Here is a 23,351-nt window from a genome sequence, read left to right as displayed (position 1 = left end):
ATGGGGGAAAGCAGAGCCTTTTTTATTTTATTTATTTATTTATTTATGTATTTATTGCGGTACGCGGGCCTCTCACTGTTGTGGCCTCTCCCGTTGCGGAGCACAGGCTCCGGACGTGCAGGCTCAGCGGCCATGGCTCACGGGCCCAGCCGCTCCGGGGCACGTGGGATCTTCCTGGACCGGGGCACGAACCCGTGTCCCCTGCATCGGCAGGCGGACTCTCAACCACTGAGCCACCAGGGAAGCCCCAAGAAAATAATTTGGCACAATCGAATTTTTATAAACTGAAAATATCACACTATGACGCAGACATTGTTATTAGTTGTTTGCCTAACTGTTCTTGCATGTTTAACACTAGGAGATATGTCAAAAAAAACAGAAAAATAACCCATAAATTCTCTCAATTTATTTGGTAAAGCTTAAATTCATAGCAAACAAATTTTAAATGCAAAACTGAAGATAGTGGTTACCTCTGAGGGGATCAGAAAAGAGGAAAGGTCACCAGAGTCATGCAAGTGATATCAAGGTAAGAGTCATGTTCAGTTCTTAGACTGAATGGTGAGTCTTTGAAAAGATAATCTGGAAAATTAGAAGTCACTGCCTCTACTCTCAAGGTCAGAAAATACGTAAGAGACCCAGAGAGATTTTTTTTACCACACGTGGTTGCAACTTTATAGATAATAAAAAATGAAATCTCATTCTTGCCATTAAATCAATGTTATTTTTTGAATTTGAAGAAAAATGAAGCTATATAAATTTTTACAGTGGTGAACCCTGTAAAACTGCTCCTTTGAACATTACAGTGGTAATTTCAAGTCTTTAAAACACAAGTTTGAAGAGATAGGAAAATCCATTACATGCTCTTTCATACTTTCATGTAAATTAATATGAAAACAGCTTTATTAAGTTGTTTATATAATAAAATGCACATATTATAGTATGCAATTTGATGAGTTTTGATGTATGTATAAAACCATGAAACTATCACCACAATCAAAATAATAAACAGATCTGTTGACAAAAAAGTTTCCTCGTGGTCTTTTTAATGTATTCTTTCCAACTCTACCTACCCCTCTAATCCCGGGCAACAACTAATCTGTTGTCACCATGCAATAATTTGCATTTTTCTAGAATTTCGTATATGTTCAATTCCACCATATATACCCTTTTTGTCTGTCTTCTTTCTGTCAGCATATGTGAGATTTATTCATGTTGTGTATGTCAATAATTCATTCCTTTTTGTCATTTTATTACTTTTTATGAATATAGTACAGTTTATTTACCCCTTTGCTTATTGTTCATTAAACTTTTTTTGACCATATTTAGTTTGTCTTTAATTACATCCAATTTATTTTCATCTTGGACATTGTAATTTTCATCTCTAGAAATTTGAAAGTCTGTTTTGCATTACTTTTTATCTTCTTTGTTTCTACTTCCTTTTGGACATAGGCAGTACAGGTATAATAATTGTTTTAATATCAGTGCTTACTACTTCTAACACTTCCTTGGTAACTTTTCATTGGTTTTCTAACACTGTGAATTTTACATAGTGAGTGTTAGATATATTTACTTCTATAAACATTCTTATGCTTAATTTTGAGATTTATTAAAATTCCTTAGGAATGTTTTGATCCTCTGGATCTGGTTTATAAGATTTGTTATTTGGAACTTTTGCAGTTTTGTTGTAGGCTAATTTTTTCCCACTACTGAGGCAAAACCGTTCTGTGTACAGCACCCTGTAAACTTTGAGGTTTTCCAGTCGGGAAGGTGGGGTGAGAACATGCACTATGACTGTCTTTGTGTGAATGCCATGCCTTGTTACACCCAATCCTTGAGGTGGTTTTCCCTAACCTCAGACACATGCCCTGATCAGCACTTAGCCAAATGCTGGAGGGGAGCACTCTGCTGCCATCTGGAATTCTCTCTCTGTGCAGCCCTGTCACTGTTCCTCTGACCTACGAATTCTAGTCTTGGTTTCTCTGAATTCTCAGCTCTCTCTCCTCAACTCATTCCTCAGTCCCCATCTGCACTCAAGATCTGTCTGAAATCAGAAGGACTGACACCAACATGCACTGCAATGCGTTATCTTATGTAAAATTGGGTTTAAAACAATAATTTACAATTAAGGATGCTTATAATACTAGTGATAAGTTTCTTACAGTAGTAACAATTACACACAGTAGGTAATATGTTCAAAGGGCAATTTTCATCTAATAGTCACGTTATTTCAAATCATTTTTGGAGTCATTCCAAACATGTTAAATACTATCTCAAATGTAGTAAGTTTTCTTTCTATATAGGACAAGTAATAACTGTCTTATACATATGTATATATCAGACAAATATGAATTGATCTTTTTTCTAGGGTATACTCATATATTACATAAGTTTAACTATACAATAATTGTTCTTTACTAATTTCCCCCTTTTCAATAAGAAAATGTTATATTTCCTTACATATATTTTTATATATTTTATATATACTGCAAATATGTATTTATATATAGTCTTATGATGTATATGTGTATATATACATAGACTAGAAACATATATATATATATATACATAAAATACATATACATACAGACATAGACTAGAAACAATTAATTGCATCAATTGATAAAACACTAAACTCAGGAAAATCTAACGCTTCTCTAACAGTGCTCTGTACCTCCTCTCTCTCTCAGCATACAAATTAGGCAATTTTATATTAAGTCAACTTCTAGATCAAAGCATTCATCGCTTAGCCAGAGGAAATCTTTTTGGCACAAACTTCCTTTCACTTCTACAGATGGTTCCATATTGAAACTGTTCTTTTGTTCCAATCTCAAACACTATATTAAACAAACTTGTAACATGTTTAAGATACCTTATTATTTGATAGTTTGTGTTGGGGCCACTCAAAGTATATTTGTAGTCATGAAAGACACTGAGACGCTTGACCCAAGGGTTAAAAATTTCCAGAATCTCTAGTGACAGGATGAGATAGCATTTACTGAAAAGCTACCCAGCTGCAGCCTACCACTTTATTTACACATCACAATAGCTCTGAAAAGTAAACAGGATTTTCCCAGTTAGAGATGAAGAACTGTAAATTAAAAGTCAAGGAGTCTACCTTTGGTAAGCGATGAACGAAGAGCCTTGCTGAGATTTTAATCCAGCTGTATTTTGGAGCAACATGGATGGACCTAGAGGTTGTCATACTAAGTGAAGCCAGACAGAGAAAGACAAGTATAAGATATTGCTTATATGTGGAATCAAAAAAAAGAAGATACAAATGAACTTATATATGAAACAGAAACAGACCCACAGACATGGAAAACAAACTTATGGTTACCAAAGGAGAAAGAGGGAGGGAATAAATTAGGAGTTGGGGATTAAAATATACACACCACCATATATAAATTATACAACTAACAAGGCCCTACTATATACCACAGAGAACTATACTCAATCATTTTTAATAACTTATAAGGGAAAAGAATCTGAAAAAAATTAGGTATATATGTATGTATAACTGAATCACTTTGCTGTATACCTAAAGCTAACACAACATTGTAAATCAACTATACTTCAATAAAAATTAATTAATTAATTAAAAAATAAACCAAAAAGCTCTAAATGGCATACAGGTAATTTGACTCAAGGTAGAGTGAGCAATAACTGAAGTATCAAAATTTATATAACTCCACTACATAAGCCTCTTCGAATGATCTCTGCTCCCTATCAGCTCTGTGTTCCTACCTCTATCTTTAGTCTCAGGCCTAGGTCTAATGTCAAACAGTGCACAGTATATTGGAAAGAGTGTGGATTTTGGAGTCTGAGAGTATGAAAATCTCAGTTTTATTTTTTTAATAGCCATGTGAGTGTTATGAACTTAATATTGTCCTCCTAAATTTTTTTGTTGAAGTCTTAATTCCTAATAGCTTACAATGTGACTGTATTTCTCGATAGGGCCTTTAAAGAGAAAATTAAGATTCAATGAGTTTATATGGGTGGGCCCTAATGCAATGTGACTGGTGTCCTTATAAGAAGAGGAAGAGTCACTAGGGATGTATCTGCACAGAGAAAAAGCCATTAGAGAACCCAGTGAGAAGGCAGCCCTCTCCAAGCCAAGGACAGAGGGCTCAGGAGAAACCAACTCAATCTTGTACTTCAGCCTCCAGAGAAAATAAGAGTTCTGTCTTTTGAACAGCTTAGTCTGTGGTATTTTGTGATGGCAGCCCTAGCAAACTAAGACAAGACCTTAAAACATTTTACATGACCTCTTTGAATCTAAATTTCCTTAGTTATTATTATAGTTTATAATTATAATAGATTGTATTGACTAATAAGTGAAATAATCTAGAGTGCAATGATGTACATATTAATAAATCTTATTTTCTCCTGGTATGTTTTTCTTGTGACTTCCAACTCCAATAAACTACTCATTAAGCTCATTCTCAGCAGTGGTTCATGAAACAAATCTAAGGGCAGAGAAAATAGGAAGAGAAATTAATAGTCAAAAGCATCTCGAGAAAGTTCACTTGCATAAAATTCACAAAACATTATTATTATTTTTACTTTCCTCAAGTTCTGGTCATCTCATTCTTGATGAATATGTCTGTGAGAATATTATTTTTTTCTTTAAATGGAAAATTTCAAAATGGATAAACCCTTAGCATTTCTTAAATTCGGACAATATTTGAGTGAGTACATATAAAATGAAAAATGATTTCATCTTATTGTATAAGCAATTAATGCGTTTTTTTTTTGTTTCTCTTTTTTTTTTTTTTTTTTGGTCTCACAGATTTACATACCAATTTGTTTGTGTTCCTGAATCTTCTCCTTCAAACTTTTGAGTCATATTCAATTGTGTTGTCTACTCAACAGAAGGGATCTTTCTCTGCCCCAATTTGCTTCACTCCATAGTCCCACAGACGCCTTACAGTTTTTGGGGGTTTTTTTTGGCAAAAATCTGATAATCATGATTAACCCCTCACTTTCTTTCACTTCCTATTTCACATCTGCTAGTTCAACCATCAGAATATCACCACCATCCCCACCTCCACCTCTACCAATTCTAAATTCAAATCTCCCCTGAATTATTTTTATTTATTTATTTATTTTGCGGTACGCGGGCCTCTCACTGTTGTGGCCTCTCCCGTTGCGGAGCACAGGCTCCGGATGCGCAGGCTCAGCGGCCATAGCTCATGGGCCCAGCCGCACCGCAGCATGTGGGATCCCGGACCGGGGCACGAACCCGTTTCCCCTGCATCGGCAGGTGGACTCTCAACCACTGTGCCACCAGGGAAGCCCTCCCCCGAATTATTTTATTAGCATTAGCTGTTAATTATTTTAATAGATACACAGCTGCTACTTCCCTTTCCCTCTTTCTCACCCTTTCCTTACCTTCAATTCTTTTCAGGCCTTGAACCAGGAACTCTTCAAGGGATCAGACCACACACCTCCACTCTCCACTAGGAAGTGAGCTTTGCCTCACAAGGCAGGTCCTGCGCATGCTTTCTTTCTGTCCATCAATTTCCCCAAACCAGGTTGAATCCCCACTTGATCTCCATCTCCTAATTGAAGGAAGGGAGAAGACGGGGAACTAATATTTATTATTTTCATCTGGGGATTCTAGGCTAGCTTCCTTATATATGTTAATCTTTACATACATGATATTATTATACTCATTTTACAGGCAAATGAAACTAATAAGTGCCTGGGATATTTGCATGACTATGTTAACAAGTGTTAACCTAGCCAACGAGTAGCAGTACTAGAATTCAAACCCAGATAAATCTGGGGCCAACTTCCAAGTCATTTCTACCTTGTGTTTCTTTGAAGGCATACATTAGCACTTTTTGTTGGCCACCCTGGGATCCCAGAATGACTGTTTGGGCAGGTAGCAAGAGGATATGTTTAGGAAGCAGAAAAAAACAGAATTTGTGGACCATTTCTTCAACTGTAAAATAGAATAAAAATTCCTAACAGTTCTTTTAAATAATAAAATCAAAGAATTTAGTACTGTTTTTAGGAAAGAATAAACACACACATGCAAATAGATACACACCTGTTATTTCTCTTCCCTCTTTCTCATTAAAAAAAATTCTAAAGTATCACTTAGGGATGGAGAGTTGAGGTGTGTGGCCTGAGCGCAGAGTTCCTGGTTCAAGGTAAATACATACACACACAGCAAATTAAGTCACTGCCAGTTGTCCTTTTGGTGACCCCTCCAACTTCACTGCCTACCACCTTACTTTGTCTTCATCCACTACATTGACTTCCTCACACTTCCAGGCACACACAATGCCCCTTGGGGCCTTTACTTTATTGATTGATTGATTGATTTAATCTATTTATTTATTTGTTTATTTATCTATCTATCTTAGGCCTTCTCTTTATTCACCCATCTATCTTACGCCTTCTCTTTACTTATTTACTTATTTATTTATCTATCTATCTTAGGCCTTCTCTTTATCTTAGGCCTTCTATTCATTTATTTATTTATCTATCTTAGGTCTTCTCTTTATTTATTTGTCTATTTACTTATTTATTTATTTAGTTCCCGTATTTTTTTTGGCTGCATCAGGTCCTAGTTGCAGCACGCGTGATCTTTTCGTTGTGGAGTGTGGGCTTCTCTCTAGTTGTGGCTCACGGGCACCAGGGTGCATGGGGTCTGTAGTTTGCGGCCCTCAGGCTCTCTAGTTGAAGCACGCAAGCTCAGTATTTGAGGTGCGCGGGCTTAGTTGCCCCGCAGCGTGTGGGATCTTAGCTCCCCGACCAGGGATCGAACGTGTGTCCCGTGCGTTGGAAGGCAGATTCTTTACCACTGGACCAGCAGGAAGGTTCAGGACCTTTGCTTTAGGTATCCGCTCTGCCTGCCAAGTTTATCCTGGAGCCTTGGCTTGTTCATTTAATTTCTTCCAATGCCTTTTCAAAGGTAGCTTTATTAGAGAAGTTACCCTACATTATTCTATTAAAATAGCTCACCACATCTCACCACAGGGACTGTTACCCTAACTTATGTTTGTCCCCCTAACTTTCATCACAATCTAACACACAACATGTTTACTTTTTTTTCCCCACAAATATCTGTCTTCTCAAAAGAATTCTTGTACCATAAGGTAAAGGGGTCTCTTTATGTTTTATTTACTTCTAGATCCCAAATGGCTAGATTAGTGCCTAGGGCCTCTTAGCTGATAAATAAATACTCACTGGATAAACTTAATGAAATAATCAAATATTTATATTTGTTACTGTGCAAATAAAGACTTTAAAAAATAAGATCAGTAAATCTCTGGCCACTTCATCTGACAATTGTATCTTCTTCTTTTGTCTTTGTCATATTAAGGACTTTTAGTAGAAGCCTCAGCTGATTGATCATTTGCAGTAGAGGTCAAAATTGCAATTATTTAATTCCACAGATTGCCTTGGAGGGCAATGAAACAGAAAATTGATGCTGCTTGATCTTTTACACAGTTGTTCCTTTATGAAAAATAAACCTTAAAAAATGCTGTTGTGGAATATAGTAAAGTGCTCTGAATATTTACAATTGTAAGAAAATGTCCAAGAATGGTGTATATGGCAAGTATTTCTATGTTGTACACAGTTTATTAAAATTTAATAAAATACCATTTGTTATCATTTTTTTAAAAATGTCCAAAAGGTTTCAAAAATTGGTAATTTTTCTTAATCTCTCTGCTTTCAATATTGTTTGCAAACTCGAGTTTTTAAATTTAGTTATGATAAATACAATATCTTTTAAGGAATCCCTTTGACTTATGGACCACACCTTATTTTTTATATTATTTCAATATTAAAAAAGAATCACTGGCCCTTTGTCTCTGATCAATTAGATAAAAAATTCTGACTCCCTTTTTTTAAATCTGTCTAATTTTTGTATGGTTTTATGATAAGGCAAGTTTTAGGGCAATATTTATCTTGAAGATATTTGAGTTGTTAAAGTTTCCACTTTTTTAGAAATGTGTTTTCCACTACCAAGAAGGGAGCACTGAGTAGTACAGGGACATTTTAGTTTATTATTCTTTTTCTTTTCTTTTTTCCAGTGGAATTTCTCAGCAGAGTTGGAAATTCCCCAGATTTATAAAACATTAATATTCAATGTATAATAAATGATTATGCTGCAAAATCCAATCACATAGGAATTGAAAAATACCCTTTCTCCGTTAAAACTTTTTTTAGGAATGGAGAGTTTATAAAGGATTATCTCTTGAGTGCAGGAGAAAAATCATGCCCCACACTCCATAACCAAAAAATAGCATTATCAAGGCAAACACCATTATTCAGTGTAATGAAGATAAGGCTGAGAATTCACAGGACAAATTCTATGAAAAAGTTAAATCATTTATGGCGTTTCTATTGCAGTGGAAGAGAGCTCAGCTACATATATGTATATATATTACCATCCAATTAGATCTATCATTTGGTGGTGTCAAAGAAAATTTTGATGTGACAGAAGAACTCTTAAACATGATGCCCATGACAAGCACGACTGTGTTCTGGGGTTTAATTAAGTCTTTTTTTTTTTTTTTTGGCACACTGCATGGCTTGTGGGATCTTAGTTCCCCAACCAGGGATTGAACGCAGGTCCTCAGTAGTGAAAGCGTGGAGTCCTAACCACTGGACTGCCAGGGAATTCCCATAATGTCTTAACAATGCTAATATGAAAGTAGTCAAATTTAGGACATATGACTACTGAGAGTGCTCCCCAAATGGTCGAAGCTGTTAGACCATTAATTTAAACTGAGGTGGCAACATTTTTCAAGGACATGGAACTTAAGTCAGTTCCTTGCATGACTGACCCAGAGTTACCCTCCACTAGAAAATTAAAATAGAAGACATACTGTTTGTAATAATTAAGTCTATGAACTTTGTGCCCTCCTAGGGCCAGACCACTGGCAATGCAGTTATGGTTGATGGATTAGATGAACAATAACAATCTGCTTACACATTGAGATTATGATGCTTCAGAAGCGGCATGTTCTGGAAACAACTGAAATTTTAAGAATTCAGTTCATTTGAATAGTTAACAATAAACAGTGGAGCAAAGTCTTGAACTTTGCAATTTCATTTATCATACTGATCTCAGTTTCATCAAATCAGAGTCATGACCAAACTAAATTACAAAATAGTGGGGTTAAAACTTATCCTTTTTCTCCCTCCCACCAAAAAAAAAAACAGCTTAAAAATTCTTCAGGCCACTGTTCTCAATATTGAAAGTTTGTAAAAAGACGTACAACTGTGAAGTTACTGAATTGAAATTTAAATACTGTGCTGAAAGCTAAATATGGTAATGATGCAGAAATAGAGGAATTCTATGTTTATGTAACTGAGTTTTTTTAATTAATTTAAAATTAAAATAATTACCCTAGTTCTATCAATATTTGGAATTACATTCTAAATTCCTTCCCCTTGATAAAATAAAAGAATGAAATTATTATATACAATTAAAAGTAAAAGAGTTTACTATAGGCCAGATACTCTTATTGTTATTTATATGTTCCATGATAATCTAACTGAATTTTAACAATTCTGTGAGGTAGATGGTATTATTATCTCCATCTTATCTATAAGGCTACTGAAGCACATGCTAAGTAGTTAGCCTATGTCTCACAAGGAGCAAAATGTAGGGTTAGAATTTGAATCTAGACAATCTGGTTCTAGGATAAACGTTTTCAGGTACTAGACAATAGCTACATTACTAAATAAATAAATAAATAAATAGGGTCTGCATCCAAATTAAAGTAAAAAAGAATTAATACAATTCCATTTCTGGGCTTCCCTGGTGGCGCAGTGGTTAAGAATCCACCTGCCAATGCAGGGGACATGGGTTCGAGCCCTGGCCTGGGAAGATCTCACATGCCACAGAGCAACCAAGCTCGTGTGCCAAAACTACTGAGCCTGCGCTCTAGGGCCTGTGAGCCTCACCTACTGAGCCCACGTGCCACAGCTACTGAAGCCCGTGCGCCTAGAGCCTGAGCTCCGCAACAAGAGAAGCCACCGCAATGAGAAGCCCGTGCACCGCAATGAAGAGTAGCCCGAGCTCACCGCAACTAAAGCCCGTGCGCAGCAACAAAGACCCATCGCAGCCAAAAATAAAATAAATTTATTAAAAAAAAGAAAACTTCATTTCACGAGAAACCACTAAGCACTTATCAGAATGGCTAAACTCCAAAACATGGTAAACACCAAATATTGGTGAAGATATAGAGCAACAGGAAAGCTCGTTAATTGCTGTTGGAATGCAAAATGGTACAAGCACTTTGTAAATTTCTTATGAAGCTAAATATAGGCTTACCTATCATACAATCCAGCAGTCACACTCCTAGTTAATTATCCAAATGCAAAACATGAAAGCCTACACACAGATTTTTAGAGCAGCTTTATTCATAATTGCCAAAAATTTGAAGTAATCAAGATAGAGCTTGGGAAGATGGCAGAAGAGTAAGACGCGGAGATCACCTTCCTCCCCACAGATACATCAGAAATTCAACTACACGTGGAACAACTCCTACAGAACACCTACTGAACGCTGACAGAAGACCTCAGACCCCCCAAAAGGCAAGAAACTCCCCACATACCTGGGTAGGGCAAAAGAAAAAAAGAATAAACAGAGACAATAGGATAGGGACGGGACCTGCACCAGTGGGAGGGAGCCGTGAAGGAGGAAAGGTTTCCACACACTACAAGCCCCTTCGCGGGCGGAGACTGCAGGTGGCGGAGGGGGAAAGCTTAGGAGTAGCGGAGGAGAGCACAGCAACAGGGTTGTGGAGGGCAAAGTGGAGAGATTTCGGCACAGAGGATCGGTGCCCTCAGGCACACACCAGCCCGAGAGGCTTGTCTGCCCGGCCACCGTGGCGGGCGGGGCTGGGAGCTGAGGCCCGGGTATTGGCTTTCAGTCGGAGCACAGGGAGAGGACTGGGGCTGGCGGCAGGAAGAGAGCCTGAAGGGGTTAGTGCACCATGGCTAGCCCAGAGGGAGTCCGGGGAAAGGGTCTGGAGCTGCTGAAGAGGCAAGAGACTTTTTTCCCTTTTGTTTCCTGGTGCGCGAGGAGAGGGCATTAAGAGGGCTGCTTGGGGAAGCGCCGGGACAGGCGCGAGCTGCGGGTAACGCGCGGACCTCGGAGACGGGCGTGGGCCGCCGCCGCCGCGGCCGCCGCCGCAGCCCGCTGCCGCCGCCGCCGCCGCCGTGGCCCGCCGCCCGCCCCCGCCGCCGACGCTCCCGCCGCCCGCTGCCGCCGCTGCCGCCGCCTGCCACCGCTGCCGCCGCCGCAGGGCCTGTGTGTGAGCGCGGGTCACTGTCCGCCCCGACTTCCGGGGGGCCTGTGCACCCTGCCACTGCCGGGGTCCCGGACCCGGGGACGGCTTTCCCGGGAAAGCGCACGGAGCGCCATGGGCTGCTGCAACGTCACGCCGGCCTCTGCCGCCGCAGGCCCACCCCACACTGTGCGCCCCTCCCTCCCCTCTGCCTGAGTGAGCCAGAGCCCCCGAATCAGTGGCTCCTTTAAACCCGTCCTGTCTGAGCGAAGAACGGACGCCCTCTGGCGACCTATGTGCAGAGGCGGGGCCAGGTCCAAGGCTGAGACCCAGGAGCAGTTAGAGTAGAGACAGGGAAATCTCTCTGTGCAGCCTCGGAGGCAGCGGATTAAAGCTCCACGGTCCATTTGATGTGCCCTGCGTCTGTGGAGTGCATGAATGGACAGCGAATCATCCCAAATTGAGGAAGTGGACTTTGAGGACAAGATTTAAGACTTTCCCCCCTTTTCCTCTTTTGACAACGAATTATTCCAAATTAAGGAGGTGGACTTAGAGAGCAAGATTTCAGACTTCTCGCCCTTTTCCTCTTTTTACAACGAATTATCCCAAATTGAGGAGGTGGACTTGGAGAGCAAGATTTTTGATTTTTCCCCCTGCTCTCTTTTTGTGAATGAGTATGTGTAATCTTCTGTGTAAGATTCTCTCTGTATAGCTTTGCTTCCACCATATGTCCCAGGGTTCTATCGGTCCGTTTTTTTTTTCAATAATTACTTTCTAATTTTAATAACGCTGCTATATTTCATACTTTATTCTATTTTACTTTACCTGCTCTTTCTTTTTTTCCTACCTTCCCTTCCTCCCTCCCTCCCTCCGCTCCTCCTTTCCTTCTTTCTTTTTCTTTCCTCCCTCCCTCCCTCCCACCCTTCTTCTTTCCACTTTCTTTTTCTTTCCTTCCTCCCTCCCTCCCTCCTGTCTTTCTTTCTTTCCTTCCTCCCTCCCTCCCTCCCTTCTTCCATTCACTCTTCCTTTTGCTTTCCTTCCTCCCTCCCTCCCTTCTTCCATTCACTCTTCCTTTTGATTTCATTCCTCCCTCCCTCCCTCCTTTCTTTCCTTCTTTCTTTCCATCCTTCCTCCCTCCCTCCCTCCTTTCTTTCTTTCTTCCTTCCTTCCTTCCTTTCTTCCCTTCTTCCTTTCTTTCCCTCTCTCTTTCTTTCTTCTACTAATTCTTTCTTTCTACTTTTTCTCCCTGTTATTCTGAGCCGGGTGGATGAAAGGCTCTTGGTGCTGCAGCCAGGAGCCAGTGCTGTGCCTCTGAAGTGGGAGAGCCAACTTCAGGACACGGGTCCACAAGAGACCTCCCAGCTCCACATAATATCAAGCAGCGAAAATCTCCCAGAGATCTCCATCCCAACACCAGCACCCAGCTTCAGTCAACGACCAGCAAGCTACAGTGCTGGTCACCCTATGCCAAGCAACTAGCAAGGCAGGAACACAACCCCACCCATTAGCAGAGAGGCTACCTAAAAACATAATAAGGCCATAGGCACCCCAAAACACACCACCAGACGTGGACCTGTCCACCAGAAAGACAAGATCGAGCCTCAACCACCAGAACACAGGCATTAGTCCCCCCCACCAGGAAGCCTACACAACCTACTGAAACAACCTTAGCCACTGGGGTCAGACACCAAAAACAACGGGAACTACGAATCTGCAGCCTGCAAAAAGGACAACCCAAACACAGTAACCTAAGCAAAATGAGAAGACAGAAAAACACACAGCAGGTGAAGGAGCAAGATAAAAACCTACCAGACCTAACAAATGAAGAGGTAATAGGCAGTCTACCTGAAATAGAATTCAGAATAATGATAGTAAAGCTGATCCAAGATTCTATTTCCAAGATCCATAATCTTGGAAATAGAATAGACAAAATGCAACAAACAGTTAACAAGGACCTAGAAGAACTAAAGATGAATCAAGCATCGATTAAAAACACAATAAATGAAATGAAAAATACTCTAGATGGGATCAATAGCAGAATAACTGAGGCAGAAGAACGAATAAGTGAGGTGGAAGATAAAATAGTGGAAATAACTGATGCAGAGCAAAATAAAGAAAAAAGAATGAAAAGAACAGAGGACAGTCACAGAGACCTCTGGGACAACATTAAACACACCAACATTCGAATTATAGGGGTTCCAGAAGAAGAAGAGAAAAAGAAAGGGACTGAGAAAATATTTGAAGAGATTATAGTTGAAAACTTCCCTGATATGGGAAAGGAAATAGTTAATCAAGTCCAGGAGGCACAGAGAGTCCCATACAGAATAAATCCAAGGAGAAATACACCAAGACACATATTAATCAAACTGTCAAAAATTAAATGCAAAGAAATCATATTAAAAGCAGCAAGGGAAAAACAACAAATAACACACAAGGGAATCCCCATCAAGTTAACAGCTGATCTCTCAGCAGAAACTCTACAAGCCAGAAGGGAGTGGCAGGACATAATTAAAGTGATGAAGGAGAGAAACCTGCAACCAAGATTACTCTACCCAGCAAGGATCTCATTCAGATTTGATGGAGAAATTAAAACGTTTACAGACAAGCAAAAGCTAAGAGAGTTCAGCACCACCAAACCAGCTTTACAACAAATGCTAAAGGAACTTCTCTAGGCAAGAAACACAACAGAAGGAATATACCTACAATAACGAACCCAAAGCAATTAAGGAAATGGGAATAGGAACATACATATCAATAATTACCTTAAATGTAAATGGACTAAATGCTCCCACCAAAAGACACAGATTGGCTGAATGGATACAAAAACAAGACCCATATATATGCTGTCTACAAGAGACCCACTTCAGACCTAGAGACACATACAGATTGAAAGTAAGGGGATGGAAAAAGATATTCCATGCAAATGGAAATCAAAAGAAAGCTGGAGTAGCAATTCTTATATCAGACAAAATAGACTTTAAAATAAAGACTATTAGAAGAGACAAAGAAGGACACTACATAACGATAAAGGGATTGATCCAAGAAGAAGATATAACAATTGTAAATATTTATGCACCCAACATAGGAGCACCTCAATACATAAGGCAAATACTAACAGCCATAAAAGGGGAAATCGACAGTAACACAATCATAGTAGGGGACTTTAACACCCCACTTTCACCAATGGACAGATCATCCAAAATGAAAATAAATAAGGAAACACAAGCTTTAAATGATACATTAAACAAGATGGACTTAGTTGATATTTATAGGACATTCCATCCAAAAACAACAGAATACACATTTTTCTCAAGTGCTCATGGAACATTCTCCAGGATAGATCATATCTTGGGTCACAAATCAAGCCTTGGTAAATTTAAGAAAATTGAAATTGTATCAAGTATCTTTTCCGACCACAATGCTATGAGACTAGACATCAATTACAGGAAAAGATCTGTAAAAAATACAAACACATGGAGGCTAAACAATACACTACTCAATAACGAAGTGATCACTGAAGAAATCAAAGAGGAAATAAAAAAATACCTAGAAACAAATGACAATGGAGACACGATGACCCAAAACCTATGGGACGCAGCAAAAGCAGTTCTAAGGGGGAAGTTTATAGCAATACAATCCCACCTTAAGAAACAGGAAACATTTCGAGTAAACAACCTGACCCTGCACCTAAAGCAATTAGAGAAAGAAGAACAAAAAAACCCCAAAGCTAGCAGAAGGAAAGAAATCATAAAGATCAGATCAGAAATAAATGAAAAAGAAATGAAGGAAACAATAGCAAAGATCAACCAAACTAAAAGCTGCTTCTTTGAGAAGATAAACAAATTGCCAAACCATTAGCCAGACTCATCAAGAAAAGAAGGGAGAAGACTCAAATCAATAGAATTAGAAATGAAAAAGGAGAAGTAACAACTGACACTGCAGAAATACAAAAGATCATGAGAGATTACTATAAGCAACTCTATGCCAATAAAATGGACAACCTGGAAGAAATGGACAAATTCTTAGAAATGCACAACCTGCCAAGACTGACTCAGGAAGAAATAGAAAATATGAATACACCAATCACAAGCACTGAAATTGAAACTGTGATTAAAAATCTTCCATCAAACAAAAGCCCAGGACCAGATGGCTTCACAGGCGAATTCTATCAAACATTTAGAGAAGAGCTAACACCCATCCTTCTCAAACTCTTCCAAACAATATCAGAGGAAGGAACACTCCCAAACTCATTCTACGAGGCCACCATCACCTTGATACCCAAACCAGGCAAGGATGTCACAAAGAAAGAAAACTACAGGCCAATATCACTGATGAACATAGATGCAAAAATCCTCAACAAAATACTAACAAACAGAATCCAACAGCACATTAAAAGGATCATACACCATGATCAAGTGGGGTTTATTCCAGGAATGCAAGGATTCTTCAATATACGCAAATCAATCAATGTGATACACCATATTAACAAGTTGAAGGAGAAAAACCATATGATCATCTCAATAGATGCAGAGAAAGCTTTCGACAAAATTCAACACCCATTTATGATAAAATCCCTGCAGAAAGTAGGCATAGAGGGAACTTTCCTCAACATAATAAAGGCCATATATGACAAACCCACAGCCAACATCGTCCTCAATGGTGAAAAACTGAAACCATTTCCACTAAGATCAGGAACAAGACAAGGCTGCCCACTCTCACCACTCTTATTCAACCTAGTTTTGGAAGTTTTAGCCACAGCAATCAGAGAAGAAAAGGAAATAAAAGGAATCCAAATCGGAAAAGAAGAAGTAAAGCTGTCACTGTTTGCAGATGACATGATACTATACATAGAGAATCCTAAAGATTCTACCGAAAAACTACTAGAGCTAATCAATGAATTTGGTAAAGTAGCAGGATACAAAATTAATGTACAGAAATCTCTGGCATTCCTGTACACTAATGATGAAAAATCTGAAAATGAAATCAAGAAAACACTCCCATTTACCATTGCAACAAAAAGAATAAAATATCTAGGAATAAACCTACCTAAGGAGACAAAAGACCTGTATGCAGAAAATTATAAGACACTGATGAAAGAAATTAAAGATGATACAAATAGATGGAGAGATATACCATGCTCCTGGATTGGAAGAATCAATATTGTGAAAATGACTCTACTACCCAAAGCAATCTACAGATTCAATGCAATCCCTATCAAACTACCACTGGCATTTTTCACAGAACTAGAACAAAAAATTTCACAATTTGTTTGGAAAAACAAAAGACCCCAAATAGCCAAAGCAATCTTGAGAACGAAAAACGGAGCTGGAGGAATCAGGCTCCCTGATTTCAGACTATACTACAAAGCTACAGTAATTAAGACAGTGTGGTACTGGCATAAAAACAGAAAGATAGATCAGTGGATCAGGATAGAAAGCCCAGAGATAAACCCACGCACATATGGCCAACTTATCTTTGATAAAGGAGGCAGGAATGTACAGTGGAGAAAGGACAGCCTCTTCAATAAGTGGTGCTGGGAAAACTGGACAGGGACATGTAAAAGTTTGAGATTAGATCATTCCCTAACACCATACACAAAAATAAGCTCAAAATGGATTAAAGACTTAAATGTAAGGCCAGAAACTATCAAACTCTTAGAGGAAAACATAGGTAGAACACTCTATGACATAAATCACAGCAAGATCCTTTTGGACCCACCTCCTAGAGAAATGGAAATAAAAACAAAGATAAACAAATGGGACCTAATGAAACTTCAAAGCTTTTGCACAGCAATGGAAACCATAAACAGGACCAAAAGACAACCCTCAGAATGGGAGAAAATATTTGCAAATGAAGCAACTGACAAAGGATTAATCTCCAAAATTTATAAACAGCTCATGCAGCTCAATAGCAAAAAAACAAACAACCCAATCCAAGAATGGGCAGAAGACTTAAATAGGCATTTCTCCAAAGAAGATATACAGACTGCCAACAAACACATGAAAGAATGCTCCACATCATTAATCATTAGAGAAATGCAAATCAAAACTACAATGAGATATCATCTCACACCAGTCAGAATGGCCATCATCAAGAAATCTAGAAACAATAAATGCTGGAGAGGGTGTGGAGAAAAGGGAACACTCTTGCACTGCTGGTGGGAATGTGAATTGGTACAGCCACTATGGAGAACAGTATGGAGGTTCCTTAAAAAACTAAAAATAGAACTACCATATGACCCAGCAATCCCACTACTAGGCATATACCCTGAGAAAACCATAATTGAAAAAGAAACATGTACCAAAATGTTCATTGCAGCTCTATTCACAATAGCCTGGAGCTGGAAACAACCTAAGTGTCCATCATCGGATGAATGGATAAAGAAGATGTGGCACATATATACAATGGAATATTACTCAGCCATAAAAAGAAACGAAACTGAGCTATTTGTAATGAGGTGGATAGACCTAGAGTCTGTTATACAGAGTGAAGTAAGTCAGAAAGAGAAAGACAAATACCGTATGCTAACACATATATACGGAATTTTAAAAAAAATGTCATGAAGAACCTAGGGGTAAAACGGGAATAAAGACACAGACCTACTTGAGAATGGACTTGAGGATATGGGGAGGGAGAAGGGTAAGCTGTGACAAAGCGAAAGAGAGGCATGGACATATATACACTACCAAACGTAAGGTAGATAGATAGTGGGAAGCAGCCGCAGAGCACAGGGAGATCAGCTCGGTGCTTTGTGACCGCCTGGAGGGGTGGGATGGGGAGGGTGGGAGGGAGGGAGGTGCATGAGGGAAGGGATGTGGGAACAGATGTATATGTATGACTGATTCACTTTGTTATAAAGCAGAAACTAGTTTAAAAAAAAAGACTTTTGATACACATGGCCAAATTACCACCCAGAAATGCTATGCCAATTTATAGTCTACCACAACATTAGATGTGAAGACTGCCTCTCACAAACAGTGGCTTGTAGCACTTGTAAAAAAATGAAAAACTACAAAAATGAGTATCTCTCCATTTTCTATGCAAGTGGGATTACTCCAAATTTTATAACTTTTTTCAATTAATTTAGTATGAGCATTTTAGCAAGTCAGTAAATTTGTCTCCTGCATCATTTTTTGTGATTGTTCAGTATTTCATTATATGAATATGCCACAGTGCACGTAGCTTATCCATTCTTGTATATAAGCTTTGTCCAGTTTTTCAGTTACAAATAGTACTCTGATATATATCCTTACCTATATCTCTATTTCTTTTGGTTAAATTCTTAGAAAGAGAGTTGTTGGATCAAAAGGGTATAGACATTATTTAAAGGCTTTTCTTACAGAGTCTTGGCTTAATCTGATAGGAAAATAACTACATTTTGTTTTATTTTGTATTCATTTGATTTACTGGTGAGGTTTACTGGCTGTTTGTATTAATTTGGCTATTTGGTTAATTATACACTGTGTCCATTCTTCTGTAGTGAGAGTTTGTAAGGGTTGTATCATATCCTGTCAGATCCATAAGTCTTACTTGCTATTTCTATGTGTCATGGGGGTGTTGAAAGACTCCAGTTATTTTAATGTGATGGTCCACACCACACTTAAAAAAAAGACTCATCATAGTTTCCTTTCATGTAATATTTTTTAATACGTGTGCTTTGGTGATGATCCCTTTGGTTTAAATGAGTAGGTTGTTCAGCCCCAGAACTACTAGAATTCATGTTCAGTGTTTCTGGTTTTTGTCTGACTTTTTATGGAGAGAGTTCTTGACCATCATACTTTCATGATAGGTTTTTACTATGTATTCTCTATTCACACATTGTTTGAATTTGTTATTATTTGTATCCTCTTAGACTTGTCCTTTTTTCCTCTAAAACTAACAGTTATTACATTTCTTCTATTTTGTTTTCCCCTTTTAGCTAGTTTCAAGTGTGATTTGGAGCTGAAGATCATGATCAAAAGAATGCAGTGCATTTCTGAGCTCCACCAGGTTTTGCTTGTGAGGTTTACATGCCTCTGGCGCCCTTGCTAATTATGAACTGAGATTCATTTTGTGATGCTTTTTGCTCATACGTTATATACAGTTATTCTTCAGTTCTGTAATTGTAAAATATGTTGGATGATTTATTGATACTAAAGCCAGGGTTATCATTGCACATTCAAGAAGAGGTTTTTAAATTGGATCATGCATTATGTGTGTGCATATACATTTCTGTTTTTTTCCATACCCAAAATTACAAACCTGCCATGACTTGTCTTGTGCAGGACTCTTCCACACGTGAGAAAATGAGAGCTGTCTATATGTTAAATCTGTAGAGTTAGGAAGTGACCTTTTGTCTTCCATCGAAAGCACTTGACCTGCAGCAGTGTGGCCTCACCAGTGAAGGAGCAAAGGCTTTACTAAAGGCCCTTGAAACCAACAGAACTCTGCTCGTTCTGGATATAAGAAAAAATCCACTTGTTGGTATGTGGTCACTTTTTTGAAATTGATAAACCCGTAGCAAAACAAAAAGAATTTGTTCACGTATTGACAGTTTTTTTAAATTTAATGTGTTTAACTTTCCTCATCACACACAGTTGGCCCTTGAACAACGTGGGGTTAGGGGTGCTGACCCCTACACAGTTGAAAATCTGGGTATAAGTTTATAGTCAGTGGTTCCACATCTGTGGATTCAACCAACCTTGGATCGTGTAGGATGATAGTACATATTTATTGAAAAATATGCGTGTGTTAGCGGACCCGCGAGGTTCAAACCCATGTTGTTCAAGCTTCAACTGTACTTTTCTAGTGTTGCACTTCCCTTATGTTTTTAGCAGATAATGTACTAATTAAAGTGAATTTTACTTGTAAATTGTTCTTATCCCTACTCTGAATAGAGGTGAACCTAGATACTAAGCCTACTTCCACCAAGAGCATTATTTCTTTCCTGTGCAACCTCTGAATTCTTGCCAGGAGCACTTTATTCATTTGTCAGAATCACAAGCAATTTTTAAAATATCTTCTGTGTGCCAGATATGGGTGTAGGCACTAGGGATAAAGCAGTGAACCAGACAGACAAAAGTCTTGCCCTCGTGGAGCTTACATTCTAGTGAAGGAGTTCAGATAGAAATGAGTAAACAGATAAGTAATATAATTTTAGAGAGTAGGAAGTGCAAAAATATCTTAAAGTAAGGAGAGTGAGGGAGTTCAGATAGAAATGAGTAAACAGATAAGTATTATAATTTTAGGGGGTAGGAAGTGCAAAAATATCTTAAAGTAAGGAGAGTGAGGGAGAGCAGGTAGGACTCCATTGGATAGGTTTGTTAGGGGACAGCTTCACTGGAGAAGTGGCATTTGAACAGAGACATGAATGAAGAGAGGAGCAAGCCATGGAAGAACTGGAGTAAGCACATTCCAGGACAAGGAGGCAATGAGTATGCAGGCATGTAGGTGGGTGGAGTATTTAAGGAAAAGCAAGGAGGCCAACATGGCCAGAGTACCGAGTGAAGAAGAGTGTGGTATGACATGAGGTCAAGGAGCTAGCCAGGGGTCTGCTCTTGTAAAGTCTTGAAGGCCAGAGTAAAGATGTGGATTATTCTAAATGAGTAGAGGGGTTTGAACTGGAAAAAGGCATGATCCAAATAGTATCTCAATAAGGTGACCTGGTATAGAGAATGGACTTGGGAGGATAAAGAAGAGAAACAGGGAGGCCAGTTAGGAGACTGTCACAGTGCTCCAAATAAGAGATGTTTATGGCCTAGGTTAGGTTGGAAGTTTGGAGCAAGTGAAAAGTGGTTGAATTCAGGTTGTGTTTTGAGGGTGTAGCTATCAAGACCTGCAGATAGATTAGATGTGGGGTATGAAGGAAATAGTAACAAGGAGACAAGTCATTGATGATTATGTGTGCAACTGGGTGGTATCACTTAGAAGAAGGGGGCTGATGGGAGGAGCAGCTTTTGAGGGACTATCAGGACTTTGGTTTGTTATCTTGGATGCCCTTTAGGTATCTAAGCGTCTGGATGGTGCTCAGACTGTACTTTCTATCCAAAGGTATCTAAAGCCACTTTAGATGCAAAATGTTTAAAGCTGACCTTTGCTGCTGCCAAAATAGTAGCCACTGGGTGCGGTCTGCAAGATGGCATCTTAGGTTTTTGAGGAAGAAATTAGAATACACAAAGGGGGAAATAAGTGTATAATTACATAATGTAGATTTCATATTTAATTTTATGGGAAAAGCAATAATTAGTTGGCTTTTGGTTTTAAATGGAAATAGCCACTCATTGGGAAATAATTACTCTAATTTCAATTTATTTTACTTTAAGTCATTCTGTGCTGAAAGCAGTTACCAAAAAAGAACTCCTTCCAGAATGGAAGGAGTGCCAAGTCAGAGGTATATAACATGTTTTAATTCTCTCGGAAGAATTTATCTTTAATGGCTTGTTTTTCTTTCCTTCTTAAAAGAAAATTATCAAGGTACTTTCTGCCATCTTAAAACTAAGTTTTTAGTCAAATGAAATGGCTTTTCTGTTTTTGAAAATGTTGTGTGATGCTTTAATTTAGCTTCCCAGAAATGCAAATTGAAGACCTTTTATTAACTTAAAATATCTTAATTTCTAATGAAGATCAAACCCTCCTAATTTACCTGTAACTTAAATGGCATATTTATCATTTCTCTCTCAGTACCAATGGATAACTTCTTCATCGGTGAAGGAACCATCCAAAGCTTCTAGACAGAAAAAGAGAACTATAATTTTGGAAAGTGGTCGAAAAGGAAAAGCTACTATTAGAATTGGTAACTCTTTTTTTTTTTTTTTTTTTTTTTGCGGTACGCAGGCCTCTCACCGTTGTGGAGCACAGGCTCTGGATGCACAGGCTCAGCGGCCATGGCTCACCAGCCCAGCAGCTCCGCGGCATGTGGGATCCTCCCGGACCAGGGCACAAACCCGTGTCCCCTGCATCGGCAGGTGGACTCTCAACCACTGCGCCACCATGGAAGCCCTCTTTCTTTTTTTTAATGCTACTAGAATTTATACCCCTTATATTTTCTGGTGTGCTAAAATTAAAACAGCTTTAATGGTTATTCCTTAACGGTTAATTACTTCCTTAACGGTTAGCTGTTAATATTATTTGTGGTTCTTATGGAACGTACCTAGGATGTTCCTGACACATGGTGTTTAATATTTATTAGATATTAATTTTAATATGATAAAGCTCTTGAAGTGACAAAATCCATATCCAGATATGAGGTCACCTTTTCTCCCTTTCATGTGGGGTCCAGGCCTTAGGAAAGAGGGAAGCATGTGATGTGTCTGTTGACAACCCCAAAATAAAATAAAGTAGGCAGAGCCCTTGGCACTTTACAGATATGAATACCTTTTATTGTCATCAGAACCCTGTGAACAGACAGTGTTTTACAGCAGTGCAGACAGGTTAGGGTCAGGTGCAGCGGGGAAGTGGGATCAGGCAGGATAAGAACATGGGGTGATTGGTGGGGGGGCTGTTACCAGAGCCTTTACTAAGGAAACAACAAAAATCACAGATGATAATGACTGTTTTTTCAAAATGCAGGAATCAGTGGAAAAACTAGAAATGATCATGTTCAGAATTGTCATCAGTTGTGTCTAAGTATGTAGAAGTCAGTTACTTTCCCATAAGCCAGAAATAACACTGAAAAACAAGGAAAGATCACATTTGCAATAGTCACAAAAATTAGTAAATATCTAGAAGCCAGTTCAGTGTTCTCCTGAAAAAGTTAGTGCAAAAGGATCGATGAAACATTTTAAACATATATGTTAACATTAATAAAATGTAATGTTAACATACGATCTATTAATGTATAAAGCCACTGGCAGAGGGAAACAGAGATCGGAGGAAAAGTCCAGGAACAGGTCCCTGTTTACTTGAGAATTGTATTTTAACTTAGACAATTTTACAGTCTAACTTGACTTTTTGTCTAATTGATTGATTGAAGCATTGATAATTCATTTAAACAGAAATTAGATATTTGCATCATAGCATACACAAGTTCTAGTCAGTCGAAAAGATGCAAAGGCAACTAAATGCAAGAAGCAAATATAAAATACAGGAGAGAATTTCTGTGTAAGTGTAGGG

This window comes from Mesoplodon mirus (assembly GCF_964341445.2).
Source record: "Mesoplodon mirus genome assembly, contig: SUPER_3_unloc_15, whole genome shotgun sequence".
In the NCBI taxonomy this organism is placed as follows: domain Eukaryota; kingdom Metazoa; phylum Chordata; class Mammalia; order Artiodactyla; family Ziphiidae; genus Mesoplodon; species Mesoplodon mirus.
The sequence above is the reverse complement of the archived record's forward strand: the minus strand, read 5'-3'. Positions refer to the sequence as shown.